This window comes from Typopeltis vanoorti, chromosome 7 (genome assembly GCF_054136105.1).
Source record: "Typopeltis vanoorti isolate ZY-2024b chromosome 7, IOZ_Tvanoo_1.0, whole genome shotgun sequence".
NCBI lineage: Eukaryota > Metazoa > Arthropoda > Arachnida > Uropygi > Thelyphonidae > Typopeltis > Typopeltis vanoorti.
In genome coordinates this window covers 77,839,457-77,854,385 of record NC_143555.1, presented here as the reverse complement: position 1 = coordinate 77,854,385, position 14,929 = coordinate 77,839,457, and the positions used below count along the sequence as shown (strand labels likewise).

The window sequence follows — 14,929 nt, the reverse complement described above, 5'->3', positions numbered from 1 at the left end:
CAAGTTTTGCTTCATTCTGAATTTCGCTGGCTTTCTAGGGGCAAAGTAGTAACAAGGTTATTTCAATTAAGGCACGAAGTTTTATTGTTTGTAAATGAACGTAATTCTGATTTTGCATCACTCCTTTTTGACGAAGCATGGTAATCAACATTATCCTATCTTTCAGACATTTTTTAGAAATTAAATGAACTAAATCTCTCCCTTCAAAAAAATTCTTTAACTTTTCTTGATGCCTACAAAAAATAAAGGCATTCAAAAAAAAACCGGTGTTATGGATTGGTTATGTGAAATACAGACAATTTGTACCTTTCCACATTAGAATCCTTTTCAGTGGAAAATGATATTTTTATTGAGTTTGGGTTTCTGGAAAGGGTTTATGACCACGTCAAAACTCTGAAACAGAATTTCGAAACATATTTTCCAAATAACTTTTATAAGAAATTTCTGTAGGTTCGCGATCCCTTTCAGGCTTACTGTCACGAGAACGGTCTTTCGTTATCGAAAAAAGAACAGTTAATTGAGCTTTCAAATAACAGTGGGCATAAAATGCAATTCCGTGATCTTGGTTTGGCTCTCGCCTTCAGTGATTCTGGATCTGGCCTTCAGTGAGGAGTGAATTTCCCGAATTATCTCAATAAGCATTGAAAATCTTCATGCAGTTTTCTACAGCCTATCTTTGTGAGAAAGGATTTTTATCACTCCTTCAAATAAAAACAAAATACAGAAATCGTCTTTGTGTGTGTGTGTGTGTGTGTGTGTGTGTGTGTGTGTGTGTGTGTGTGTGTGTGTGTGTGTGTGTGTGTGTGTGTGTGTGTGTGTGTGTGTGTGTGTGTGTGTGTGTGTGTGTGTGTGTGTGTGTGTGTGTGTGTGTGTGTGTGTGTGTGTCGATCTTCGACTGAAGTTGACCAATATTGAGTCAGATATCTAGCAAGGGCCGAGAAGCTTAACCATCTCATTAAAAGTAAGTAGTAACATAATTATATCATATTATTTATTTGCTTAATGAAAATTAAAATTTTGTTCAGTGATGATACACTTTTAATTATTTACTTCCAATTTAATTAATTAAGTTTCCATATGTATTCAAAACAGCTTTTAGATTTATTATGTTATAAATGTCACAGTGTTTCCCAAATTGGAAATCCCCACATAGGTTTTTAAAAAATTACATAACTTAGTGGTCCGTAGAATTGTTTTAGGCATTTTACTGGTCCTTAGGCTTAGAAAAGTTGAGAAAGCTGGTCTAGAGAATAAAGTAAAGGAAATCAACACACCATATAATACAAATTATCAACAATGAAGAAATGAAGGAAACGTGGATAGAAGATGCAAGCGAAACGTTAATCATAAGGGAAGTAATAATTTTTAAAAATATCAGAAAAGAAAGATAAGAAGCAGTATAATAGGGAATAAAAAGGAAAATTATCACGAATGAGGAGGAAATTTCTATCTAATTGAAATAATAATTAAACAACTATGTAAATGACAAAAGGCTAAATGGCTGAACTTGAAAAGTTAGTCAACAGAGAGGAAAGAGGAAAATAAATATTGAGATCAGAGTTTGACAAGGCTACAAGAAATAGGAGAGCAAACGAAATACCTGAAGTTACAAACAAATGCAGGTGAAGAGACACAATTCAAATTATTTAAATTCACAAAGGCTGCTTATTGAAACACCACGTGACTTAGGAGAGGGAAAAACTTAATAATACCTATCCCTAAGAAAAAAGTGGATAAGATAAATGTGAAAACCATTGTACAATTAGTCTATCATGTTATGTCTCTAAAAATACATACTAACAAAAATAATACAAAGGAGAATATGAGGAAAGTTATATTCCTGTAAGCTCTGGTTTGCTTTCAAAACTTTTAAGTTTCAAAGGCAAAACACTGCTTTGCTATTTGGCTATAAAACAATATTATATATTTATTATCCTTTCTTTCAAATGGTTTTGGATGATTACTTGGATAAAAATAAATGGAACGGGAAATAGAAAATCGCTATAAGAAAATCGATTTGAAAACCAGAGAGAGAGAGAGAGAGAGATTCAGAATAAACAGAGATACCAAAGAGAATATTTTGAGGGTTCAGAATAACAACTGAAAAACGAGATAAATTTTCTCGATATCTAGAAAAGCCTTAGACAAGACAGATGGAATAAACTGTTCGGTATTTTTAAGAATATGGGTCTCAATTTGTGAGAATTATGGTAAATCTTTTCAAGAACCGAGTAACAGATATGTTCACAAATAACAGTATACAAAGAGAGGAGCAAAAATTAGTAAGGAGAAACATGTTCATTATTAGTAATACTGTTCTTCTACATATATAGAAGAATCAATAAAGAAGTTCAGTTATCACCGACAAAAAAAGACCTTCAAAACACGCTTAAAGATATGAGCAACATATAATTTAAAATATTATTATAAAGAAAACTAGGAAATGCAACCATAAAAAAGGGAACAAATCTAAATATAACATTCTGGACATCAAGATAGCTGCAAATAAAATGAAGTAAAAAGAAATAATTCGTAGTAAACGATATCAGAAAAAACAAAAATAGCATTTTATGGAAAGAAATATTTATTAATAGTTAATAAGATAAAGATCCAAATGAGGAAACAATTTATGAAATGCTACATATGAAGCGTGGCATTACATGAATGCGAAATGTGGACAATTAGAGCAAGTAGACACTACAAATATTATGTTACAGGAGGCGCCTAAAGATTCCATGGGTGGACAAGGTCGGGGAAGTACTACTTGCCAGAGACAAGGAGAAACGATCACATTTAAGAACTATCAAGAATAAGATAAAGTTAAGAGAACATACATATCCTGAGATATGAAAGTTTAACAATATCATAGAAGGGTAAGACTAGTAAAAGTCGGCCCTAGACTTTCATATTTCAGTCAGATCAAGAAAGACGTGATCAACACATTTCTGTGAAGTACTGAAAAGAATAACAGAAAAAATAAAAACAGAATACAGAGCTGCTACAAACCTACAGATCGGTCTGTAGCAGCTCCATTATGAACTGTCAGCTACTGCCTCAAAGAAGACCGATGCATATAAGTCGCTAGAATTTTTCCGATTCACTCTCTCGGGCAAACTATTAAGGGAATCACTGAGCGTGAAGTATTTATAGCGGCATGAGAATTTCTCTGACTTCCTACCTCATATGTTTTCACTTCCTGGACACTAGGCAATGTTGGAGCGAAGTACCAAGAGGCAGGAGAGCGGAAGCAGTGATAAGCAGAAGCTGCGACCATTCTTCAGAAAAAGGATGAAGGTCCTTTGGAATGGTCATATTTACTACTAAGATGTTTTTTCTTCGAAACTGCATTTGAAATTACGAAGTCTAGCGACCCATTCCTATGCAATTTTCTATTTCCATGTCAATCTCTCTCTCTCTCTCTCTCTCTCTCACACACACACACACACACACACACACACACACACACACACACACACACACACACACACACACACACACACACACACACACACACACACACACACACACACACACACACACACACACGTCATCATCGACCCTTTACAATTCTGCTGTTATGTTATAGAAGATGGTATTTTGATATTTGAAACCCTGAAATCCTGTAATAAGATTGTTCAAGAAGTTAAAGATGGCTTGTGAGCAGCTCTTTTGGTATACAAAAATTGAACATAGACCTCGCGTTCTTAAAAATAAAGGGAGCTAATGGGAGAGAGAGAAGACCGGATAACTCACCTTTAGGTCAAAAGAGACCCCATAAAGGTTCCTCACGTCATGGACAGAATCGAACCCGAGTTTTTCCGACCAAAGGGCTTCTTCTATATCGACTGAGTTACGGAAGCTCTTGCATGATTTATTTATTTATTATTAAAAAATAAAGAGGAGCGTATCCTTCACTATTATGATATCTAAAATGCATTACATTTAGATCGCGAATGAAGAACTGCACTTCTCAGGAAATGTTATACAGTAAGGCCTCTATGTACAGATATATATGAAGATGAAGTGGCTGATATACAAAACTAACAATTTCAAAGTGCCATGCTAGCTCCTTTGGAAATATAATTACTTAATTTAAACATTTGAAAAAAAAAAAGGCGTCTAAAGAAAAGTATTTATTTATTTATTTAACTGAATCGCGGAAGGATTTCAAGGAAGAAAAAAAAAAAAGCAACCCTGAATGCATGAAAATAGTTTGCATCTCCATAAAGTTAAATAAGAATTTCAACAGCAGTTATTCTATGCATGGCCTATATTTTGAATTCTGATGCTAAAATCAAACATGATAGGAAAATCTAGATTTATATGGCGTAAAATTAGCGCAGATGAACTCGATCACGGACAGTGATTCCACACTTGGCTAATACTGCATGCATACGAGGAGGATCTGGAAAGTTCAGATAAACACGTAGAACAAAAATGATATTAAAGCAACTAATAAGAACTTAAGTTACCTTCATAACTCTGCTACTAGTATGTTCTTTCTTGTGGTTATATCAAGTTGCTTTAATATCATTTTTGTTCTAGGTATTTATCAGAACTTTCCAAAATCCTTCCCTCATATAAATTGGTAATATTTTGGTAATATGTAATATCAAGTAATATTAATACTTGATTAGTTAGCCAAATACTAAACAATTACTGAAAACGATAATATTACTTACTATTTTAATCTTCACTATATTACTTTTAAACACATGAATATCAGTTCTCTTTTTTGGAAATACACTGTACAATGCAGAAGAAAACTACGAATGCTTCTTTAGTTAGCAGACGCTAGTCAAAAGTAAAAAGACTTCGCTTTGATACGGCAGTGGCGCATGAAGTTATTGTGTGAATAAACTACGCGTTAGTAAATAAGCTATTGCTTGCGGGCCTCTTACCTGTTGCACTAAAATAATACTGAAAGAGAACATTTCCAGCAAGTGAGCACAAGACGATATCTTTAGCCGAGAGTTTATGCGCAGCTACATTCTTGCAACAGTATTTGAATTCTTAATATTTTTTTTTGCTTCTCAGATCTAATTACTAATTTCTAAATGCTTAATATAATAAATCGTAAATGAGTTCTGAATGTAATATCAGTTTCTTTGTTAAACAATATACTTACGACAAAGTAGAGCAAACGAAAAAAAAAAAAAAGACGATGCACGCCACCTGAATGCATGATATCGCATTACACCGTTTATGAGTATCAATTTTAAAATCTGTTAAATGTAAGTTCCCCTTACACAAAAGAATAGGAAGAACAAATTAAATTTAGCAGACTTCGTTTTTTTTTTTAAAAAAAAAAAGGAATAACGCCTAAATTAGCTTTATTTTCAGCACAGTATTTCTTTCTTCTTTTTTTTTTTTCAGTATTTCAAGAGTAGTTATTAGAAACTTAATAAAATTCTGAACACATTTCAAAAATATTTTTGATAAGACAAAACTTTAGATCAAAAGCTGAAACCCTAATGTAGCATGCAGAGTTCATTCACCTATCTAAAATTCATCTCATTAGAAGGGAAGGTTCGTAACAAACAGAATGAAAATTTGATTACTTTGAACGCATGAATATTTAAATACATTTTAGATGAGTAGAAAGTTGAACAGAATGCCGGAATAAATGGAACTTTAGCTGTCCATTTATGAATTTTTAATCGGTTCTGTAATATGGGAAATTGGACGCCTATCTGGTGCGTGCGTGTCTATGGCTATGTCTTTTAGCGCTACCTTTGCCTACGCATTCGACTAATCACAAGTTATATTTAACTGAAGTTTATTTTTACCAAACAATTTTTTACAAATTTCAAAACATTTTTCAATTTTTGGTAAAACGTTGCTTGGTAAAAATAAAACTTCAACTAGTGCAGGGTTAGCATTAAAAGTTGAGTTTTAATGTTAACCACGAAAACCGTATAATAACCGAGGTTATATTGACCTAACGCCCTTATTCTGCGTCGAATAATGTTAATTGTTGCTTATATGTGCATAGTATAAAACTTTGTTAATTTAAGAAAAATTGGGACATTCAAAATTCTAGTGGGACAACAGACATAAGTAATGAAAACAGAAATATTATCCGAATGGGGGCGCTAGTATCCGTGTAGAGCTACAGCTTGCGTTTCCGTTAACGAAAAAGGACAAAATAAATCCACCTGGAGAATATCATGGTTTTTTTTCTTTCTTTAATGGTAAAGAAAACAAAGAGCAGGCGCTTGCATAAATACACACAGACACACACGAAAGGGAAAAAATGGACTTCTGTTAGCTAGAAGCTTTTTGCTCGCAACCGACAACGGATGTACGTTGTGCACCGTTACTAATGGAGACAGTGACCCTTTCATGGGCGACAGATGAGATCTGTTAATGACCCCAGGCGTCGTTATCCTTCCATAATGACAACTCTTAATTATTAAAGTGGTCATGAGTCAGTTGCGGTCTGCTGGCGACAGACAAAATATCTTCATCAGGAACTTAGATCCCAAAACATTCTCTACAAACGAGAGACCGTGACCCTATGCAAGAATAAAAATGTATGGAACGAAATAATAACAGAGTAACTAGTTTATTTTGTTCGCTTGCGAGTGTTTCTAATTGATTTTTATTTATGGTGTTTCAGAAATGGGTTCTCTCATGGAAGTAGTATAAAATATGCGCTAATGCCACCTTAAGGATAAAATATCCTTAAGGTGGCATTAGCGGTTCCAAACTCCTTCCTTTCAAGGAAGATAAAGGTGCGCCCCACCTTTCATTGTGGAACTGTTGTCAACGCCTCTTTCAGTCGCATGGAAAGCGTGCTAGAGTAGACCGTACCAATACTTAAGCCATCACGCAATGTCTGCTGTTCATTGTTATGAAAAATACTCATTCAACTCACTAACATACAGAGCTGCATGAAGTGCAAGGACAATGATTTAATAACGACTAGCAGTTATCATAGTAAGTCAAGTAGCTATAGTTCCTTTTATTTATTTTTAATGAAATTCAAGACAGTGATTGTTTTAAGTGTTGGATTTCAAAATTGCGTGTACTAACAAGTAAATGGGAAAAAATCAGGTCAAAGAAAAAACGACTTGAATAAAATATCAATAGATAAAAAAAAAAAAAAAAAAAAAAAAACCAGGCGACTTCCAAGTGCTAGATCATAGACTTAATAACTGTCAACTGGGAAGTAAAGTAGGTCAAGTTTAAAGTGAAAGTGATGTAAATACAAAGGTATTAATTTAAAAATACATATATAATAATAAATAAAATATAAGTAAAAATTACAATTATAAAATAAACAAAAATTAAATTATATTATACAGCATTATATATATAATAACGCATAATAAATATAAATGCAATACAATACAATACAAATGCACCGAAGATAAAAAAAAAAGATAAATATATAATGAAAGAAATCTGATTTCAGATGATGATAACATCATTTTAGTCCGACTAAACTGAATTTCTCAGAAGACATCCATCCACGTAAAACACAGCTATATTCCAAATTTTGTCGAAATCATTTGAATGGTGCTACCTCTTTAGGTAGCACCATTCAAATGATTTCGACAGAGAAGAAAGAGGAGATGGGGAAGAAGAAAAAGGACGCTTTTCTAGACGTTTTACACTGTTTTCAAAGTGATCTGATGTTTTTATTAATTCGACTTAATCCTTTAAATTTGGCAGGCAGTTACCGTTGAATACCTCGGTCGAATAAAAGCAACAACATTCAACTGTGCTCTTTGGTTTGGAATTAAATTACTGCCCGGAAATATTTGTCATTATGACCTCGTATTGTAGTCAACTTTTCTTAACTGCCACAACTTGCGTGGGCTTTTATATTGGACAATTAGCTGAGTGAGTGACGAACGTATGAGCTGTGTATTTGTATACTTACATTCTCATAATTTTAATGTTTGATTTCGCTAGGTTAGAGTACAATCGTAACTGAAAAAAGGAATAGAAGTTGATTTTTATTTTCATCTAAAATGTAAAATTCTGGTACTTAATTATCTTTTAAAATATTCTGTACCAAGTACATAATGTGTCCTGCCGCTTAAACAGTATTGTAACAGATCGCAGCCAATGTCAGCTGTAGTCTAGTGGAGACAATAGGAGAGACATATTTAAAATGCTAGAAAATCCACATACGTATAACTGAAATCAACGAACTTGAAACACATACAAATGTGCCTGAAATCCATAAGAAATAAAAATTTAATAGACAAAAAATTCAATCCTTGAGGTCATGTCTTTCTTTAACCCTTTTAAGCGGGGAAAATATTATCATAACTAGAGGAAAATGAGGAGTAAGCTCCTCATATGCATGCTAGCAGAATGCTATCACTTTCAGGTACTGATTTTTTTTCTTGAAAAGTAAGTCGGCCAAAAAACTTTCAGAGTAAAAGGACGGAAAATAAGACTGAAAAAACGACAGAACCCAACTAGTATATATAAAATATTATGTAATACTCTACATTAAAAATATTTTATATAATATAATTATCTGATTTTAGATAGAGTGTCCCTTGCATAGTCCATCGAAATCCCTCAATGGAGGAAGGGCAGCCTAATGATTTCTCAATATGAAAACGGACAAAATAAATTTCTCCCTCTAATCATTGATCTAAATATTTTAAAAGTATATTCCGCTTATCTAGTCATTATGAAACAATGCGAACTTTTTACGATAAATAAAAAAAACAACTTCTGCATAATCGTATTTATAATTTTAGATGTGAATAACTGAAGAATTAAAATGCAAGTGGCAGAATTTTTTTTTTTTAAGTTCTAAATATGCTCGTCACATTTTTACTTTTTCAGCTAGTATATATTAATATAAGTGTTTAAGATATTTTTGTTACGCGAGTCAATTTATTTGAGGTATACTGCATTTAGTTTTTATTTCTTTCTTTATTTATTGTCAGTTTACAGTACAGTCAGAAAATAGAAGGTTATGAGTTTTTATAAATTCTTTGCTTTCCTGATTTGTATGACAATATCTCCACGATCATGACCTATTGTCTACTTTATTGGTCTTTGATATTACGTCATGTACTGATTCACCTATATTAACAAAGTATCACCAACACAAGAGGGTTATTATCGGGCAGAGAGGCGCCACAGACTCATCAGTCGGAACTTTCACATCTGTCGCACTCAGTAAAAATCTGATCCGATCAGATTTTTACTGATTTTTTTTGTTCATCAGGACATTGATGTTTTAGTTAGAAATGTAATCACTCGAAAACTAGATCAAACAGAAAGTACCGTCCCCAAGATTTAATTATTAAAAACGTATCATTTCGTTGGATGTCAAATAAAATATTATTAGAAGACATATCTTCTCACAAGGAAGTAACATATTACAGAATTTAAACTGAAAAATAATTTTTTTTTTTATTTTAGTCGAAAGAGACCAGATAAAAGTTCGTTCCTTATGTCATGGACGGGAATAGAACTGAGGTTTTTCCAACCAAAAGTCTTCGTCTATGATATACCGACTGAGCGATGGAGGTTCTAGTTCGTTTTTAAGATTGTTAAAGAAGTTCTCATTGAGCTCTATTATAATGACTCTGCTTCTCCATTATTCCATATTATTACTGAATAAATTCCTCATGTCTTGGTTATCCTGAATTGAAACATCTTACAGAAACCTTTTCCAAAAAAGCTACTACGTCTGCCAAATTTTAATCCAATCATAGTCAACGATCTGTCACCCAAGCAGTTCTATTGTGAGTGTGGCACAATGCACAAGTGATTTGTCCACTGATTAATTTGATTTAGTGTCCATACGCTTCGTTAGTTTTATTCTTGCTCTCTTATGAGCGTATAGCTATAGTTTTCTTACAGAACTCTCTGCTGGCAATTCATAATTGATTTTTAATGGGAGAAAAAAAAGCATCGCAACTATGATGACTGACAGTTACACACAAAAGTGACAGAAACTCGAGACTTTCCCAGAACATATTTCATGGGAAAACTCGCCTTTTCCTATGGAGAAATTAGTTTCCAGACAATACAGATATTGAATTACCGCGGATATTGAATTACTGCTCTATCGATATATATAATTAATAATAAGAATTGGGAAAAAGAAAAAGAAAAAGAAAAAAAAACACGCTAGTCGCCCTGGAGATGCTAATCAATGTGTGAACAAATCAGCAAATCAATATTAAGCCGTAGTTGATGTCTAGAAAAACGATGTCTGCTGAAACTTTTATCTAAATAAAATATTTATTTATTGACAAATGTAATTTAAGCTATTCTTATAATAAAATAAACTGTCTCATTTATTTTTATTTTCGGCAAGTATCAATCCTCCCTTAGTTCGTTTAAACAAGCATCATCAAGAGTGTCATGAAATCAGGAAAGAAAAAAAAAAATAATATCTGCAATATGAGATAGTCAACATTCTAAAAGATCTCTTCCCTCAGGACATCACCTAGTTGTTTCATCATTGCCTGAAATCAAATTTCTTCAAATAAATAACATAGTATACAAACAATCGGAAGGTCTAGCCATGGGTAGCCCCCCCCCCCCTCTCACCACCATGCGCAGACCTATTTATGGAAAAACTTGAAAAGGATATTTTTTCCACCATTTCACCTAAACCGTCGATTTGGTGGAGATATGCCGATGACGTGTTCATCATCTGGAAGGATACCATGGAAAACCTTCTCGTGTTTCTTAATAAAATCAACTCACTACATAATAAGATCAAATTCACTATGTAACTGGAAAAGAACAAAGAACTACCCTTCCTTGACATACTAGTGAGGAGAGAAGATAACAATGTCCAACTGTCCATTTACAAGAAACCCACAGATACAGGTAGATATCTACATTATTCATCTAACCATCATAGATCACAAAAACACAGCATCATTCATATGCTCCGTAATAGAGCCTTAAGGTCTATTTCGAAAGAAGGAGATGTACAGAGAGAACTGTCACAAATAGCTAATACTCTATCTCTGAATGGATACCCTTCTAACATTTTAAACAAATTGCTTTTTAAAGACAACCCCCAACAATGTGGAACAGAGTCCCAATATGTGCCCATCCACAGCTGTCACTCCATATATTAATTCAGTTTCCACAAAATTTGAGAATGTTAAAAGCTCATCAGAGTTTTTGTTGGTTTAAAAACCACTCATCAGAGTGGTTTTTAAACCAACTACCACGATCAGGCAAGTCTTAAGATCTCCCAAAGATGAGGTACCTTTCTTCAAATTTCCTGGAGTATATGAAATTCAATGCACGTGTGGCCTTTCTTACATTGGACAGACCTCTAGAAGTTTTGAAATAAGACAGAAGGAACACGTGGGGGATGTCAATCACAATAGAATCATACACATCTGGTTTAGCTCATCATTTCGCAACATCAAATCACGTTATAGAGTGGAAAAACAGTTCTATGCCTTACATCGAGAATGACTACAGACACAGAACTTTTAAAGAAGCAGCAGTGGTGCTATGCACAGGCAATAATTTAAATAGAAATCAAGGTGCTATTCTTAAAGACATATGGAAATATCTCATCAATTCTCTCAGCTCAACAGAACTACAATATGCGAAAAACTACACAACACGTGGTCATGTACCGGATTCTGACTGAAGCATTCGAACGCATGCACGCCATCAAACACGAATTATCAAATGCAACGGCCTAACAGTTACTAAAGTGTATGTTTTCATGTAACTTGATGCATTTGTTTTCACACCAGTACAGCTTTGAAAATGCTAGACAGTGGCTAGTGAAACTTGTTGGCTCTTTGTATTTGTAATCATTAAATCTTATGGTCTTTTAACAATAAAAATTCTCAGTTTTAACAGCTTGAACAGTTTTAAAAATGAACAGTTTAACTTCACAAATATCTGCAATAATTATAACAGGGTACAGAGCCTAAAACGCTTCAATGTGGCTTATTTAAGATATTAATATGGAGGATATTATAAATATATCCATTTATAAAATGCATCCATAATATGGATATATATATATATATATATATATATATATATATATATATATATATATATATATATATATATATATATATATATATATATATATATACACACACATCTCTTAAAGAAAGTAGTGTGCCACTAATAAAACAGAAATTCGAAAAGGTCCCAATACACCGCGCATATGGTTATTAGTTAAATTTTATTCGCCGTCTCTTTCTGACTAGCTGCATTCTTTTGCATGAGACTGAAATTAAATCACTTCCATCACTTGCAACACTTAGGCCATCCTGTTTATACTGCAATGGCGAAACATTTTAATAAAAAGAACTAAAGCAGCACTAATTTCCAATAATTCTGAAGATTGATTTTTTTTAAAACCACGAACAATGCAATAATTAATCGTATAAACCCTGTTTTGACTAGATCTTTGTATAATTCTTTGTATTGCACCAGACATGACTTCAGTTCACGTTTAAAGTGTTCAGCTCGTTCAATATTCGGATCATGTGTAAGAAAATGACTTTGCAATTTTACTAGCCATTTGAAGCCCTTCTTGAATTAATCCTGTGAGTGAGTAGAACTCTTCTTCTTCATCATCACTTTTTTGTTTTTGATCGAGATTCTCAAGGACAGCTTATATTATTTCGCCATCACTATTAGCCTTGTCAACCATCAATTCTGCAACATCGGTAACCGAAAAATCATCATATCCTTTTCCGCCAACTGCATGTGTTAATCTGATGATATTGGGATATTCAGTTGTATCGTGTACATGGTTTTTCTTTTTCACACGTTCTTTCCAAGTAGCTTTCCAGCATGCATTTAAAGTTGACGGTTTCAATTCTGATAACGCCAACTTAGCAAGTTTGATGCAATCCAAAACAGAAAATTTCTTCCTCACATCAATAACTGTCAGTAATTATCTAGTTTATCCAAAATATATTGGAATGTTCTTCTTATGTAGTAAGTTTTGAAGGTAGCGATCACATCCTATTCTAGTGGTTGTATTAGATGGCAGAAAACAAAATTCCACATTTGGGTGTTCTAAAATAGGATGGACAGGCACATTGTCTATAATCTATAAAACCTTAAAGTCCAGATTTTTTTCCCATCAAACAGCGTTTAACTCTGGAATAAAACATTGATGGAACCATTCATTAAAAATTTCTTTTGTAACCTAACCTTTTTAATTCCAGTGCATTCATTGGTAACGTGTTAACATCCACACCTTTCATTGCCAGCGTCTTAGGGGTCGATTAATGAGTAATGGTTTTAATATACGATCTCCTGAAGCATTGCTGCAAAATAACAGAGTCACACGATCCTTAGCAGCTTTAAAGCCACCAACTCTTTTTTTGTGATTTCGCTATTCTGTAGCGTAGAGTAATCCCTGATATTTAAAACATCGAGGGGGGGGTCCCCAAAATTCAAGTTTAAGTACATATGTACCGTACTAGGAAATGATAATTATAATGGAAATACCCTTTTCACAGAAGTGCATTCAAACAGAAATTTTAAAAATAAGCGCCATTTGAACTGTATTAAATCAAACTATACAGTGTAAAAATAGAATTGTTTTTGTTTTCTAAACTGTGTTATTTCGAAATCGTGTAAAAAGAGAATTAGCTATATATAAAAACACATCCTTAACTTCCTTTCTGGAAAGGAAAACTTACCTATGCTAGAGACTATGTCGGGAAATGGTCGAAAAAGGGGCTGAGAAAAAGTTTCTTCAATCAGCAAGTAGAATCGAACTTACAAGGGTCTTTCTTTGGGAGACGTACCTCTATGGATTCAAGTGCTATTTTCATGCAACATGGCATCTCGTACTGTATTATACTATCACTGATATTTTTATCTGTAATTTCACAGCAATATTTGGTCATTTTTCTCACTGTCAACTTTGTGAACACTCTACGTCGACATATTTTATGATAATGGCCAAGTACCTATACTGATCTTAAAAGTAATCGCTAAAGTGTGATATTTTTTTTGAGGGGAGGAATAACAGTTTAATGGGCATGTATTATTGTATTGTCCCGTATTTATGCCTAGTGGCCCATTACGTTCGTATTAGGCATGGCCTATTACGATTTGAACCCGTGACCGCTTCGAGGATAAGGTGGTAGGGCCTACCAGATAGGCCATGCCTAATACGAACGTAATGGGCCACTAGGCATAAATACGGGACAATACAATAATACATGCCCATTAAACTGTTATTCCTCTCCTCAAAAAAAAAAAAAAAAAAATCACAATTTAGCGATTACTCTTAAGATCAGCCCAATGCTTCCCGGTGTGTCGTATGTATGCAGCTACGTGTATTCAAGGGCTGGTTTGCCTGTTCTGAGAGACGAAAAACCAGAGTTTCCTAATGGAAAAAAAAAAAAAAAAAAAAATTCAACAACTGTTTGAGACTGGCTAACTCACCTTCATCGAAAGATGACCAGATAAAGGTTCCTTACGACTTGGAGGGGAAATCGAACCGAGGTCTTTTCAAACAAAGTGCTTTGTCTATACCGACTGAGCTACGAGACTCATGAATGCGCGTGGGTTTTAAATATTCTTTATCTCAATATGTCAATTCACTAAATGTCCAATCAATTTATTAAGACAGAGTATGTATACTTTACATATTAGTGAATATTGTCAAAAGGATGTTTTATTTGTTTTTTCGTGTTTATATTTTTACTCGTATCAAGTTCTCTTCACGTCACAGAAGAAATTCAAAGAATACAAATAATACATATTACTTGTATGATACATAAGTTCCGTAATTAAAACGTTAAGCAGAGACTCAATCTCTAGTGACCTCTTACCACTTTTTGACTGGAGCACTAAAATGTTTTCCATTGTCATTAACACAATGGGATAATTATTCATGGGATATAGATTAGCAACACGGCATCGAGCGGAAAAGTGGAGAAAGTCGTTGGTCATTTGGAATTGACATCATAAG

At 33.6% G+C, this 14,929-nt stretch overlaps 1 protein-coding gene across 1 annotated transcript in view; it reads right to left on the bottom strand.

Moving 5' to 3' along the window:
• Positions 1-4,819, bottom strand: part of LOC150104800 (kelch-like protein 8) — a 235,894-nt gene extending 231,075 nt beyond the window's left edge. Inside the window, exon 1 of the mRNA XM_090395976.1 lies at positions 4,683-4,819. The gene's annotated coding sequence lies outside the window, so the exon portion shown is untranslated. The remainder of the gene's footprint in view (positions 1-4,682) is intronic.
• Positions 4,820-14,929: the final 10,110 nt, after the last annotated feature.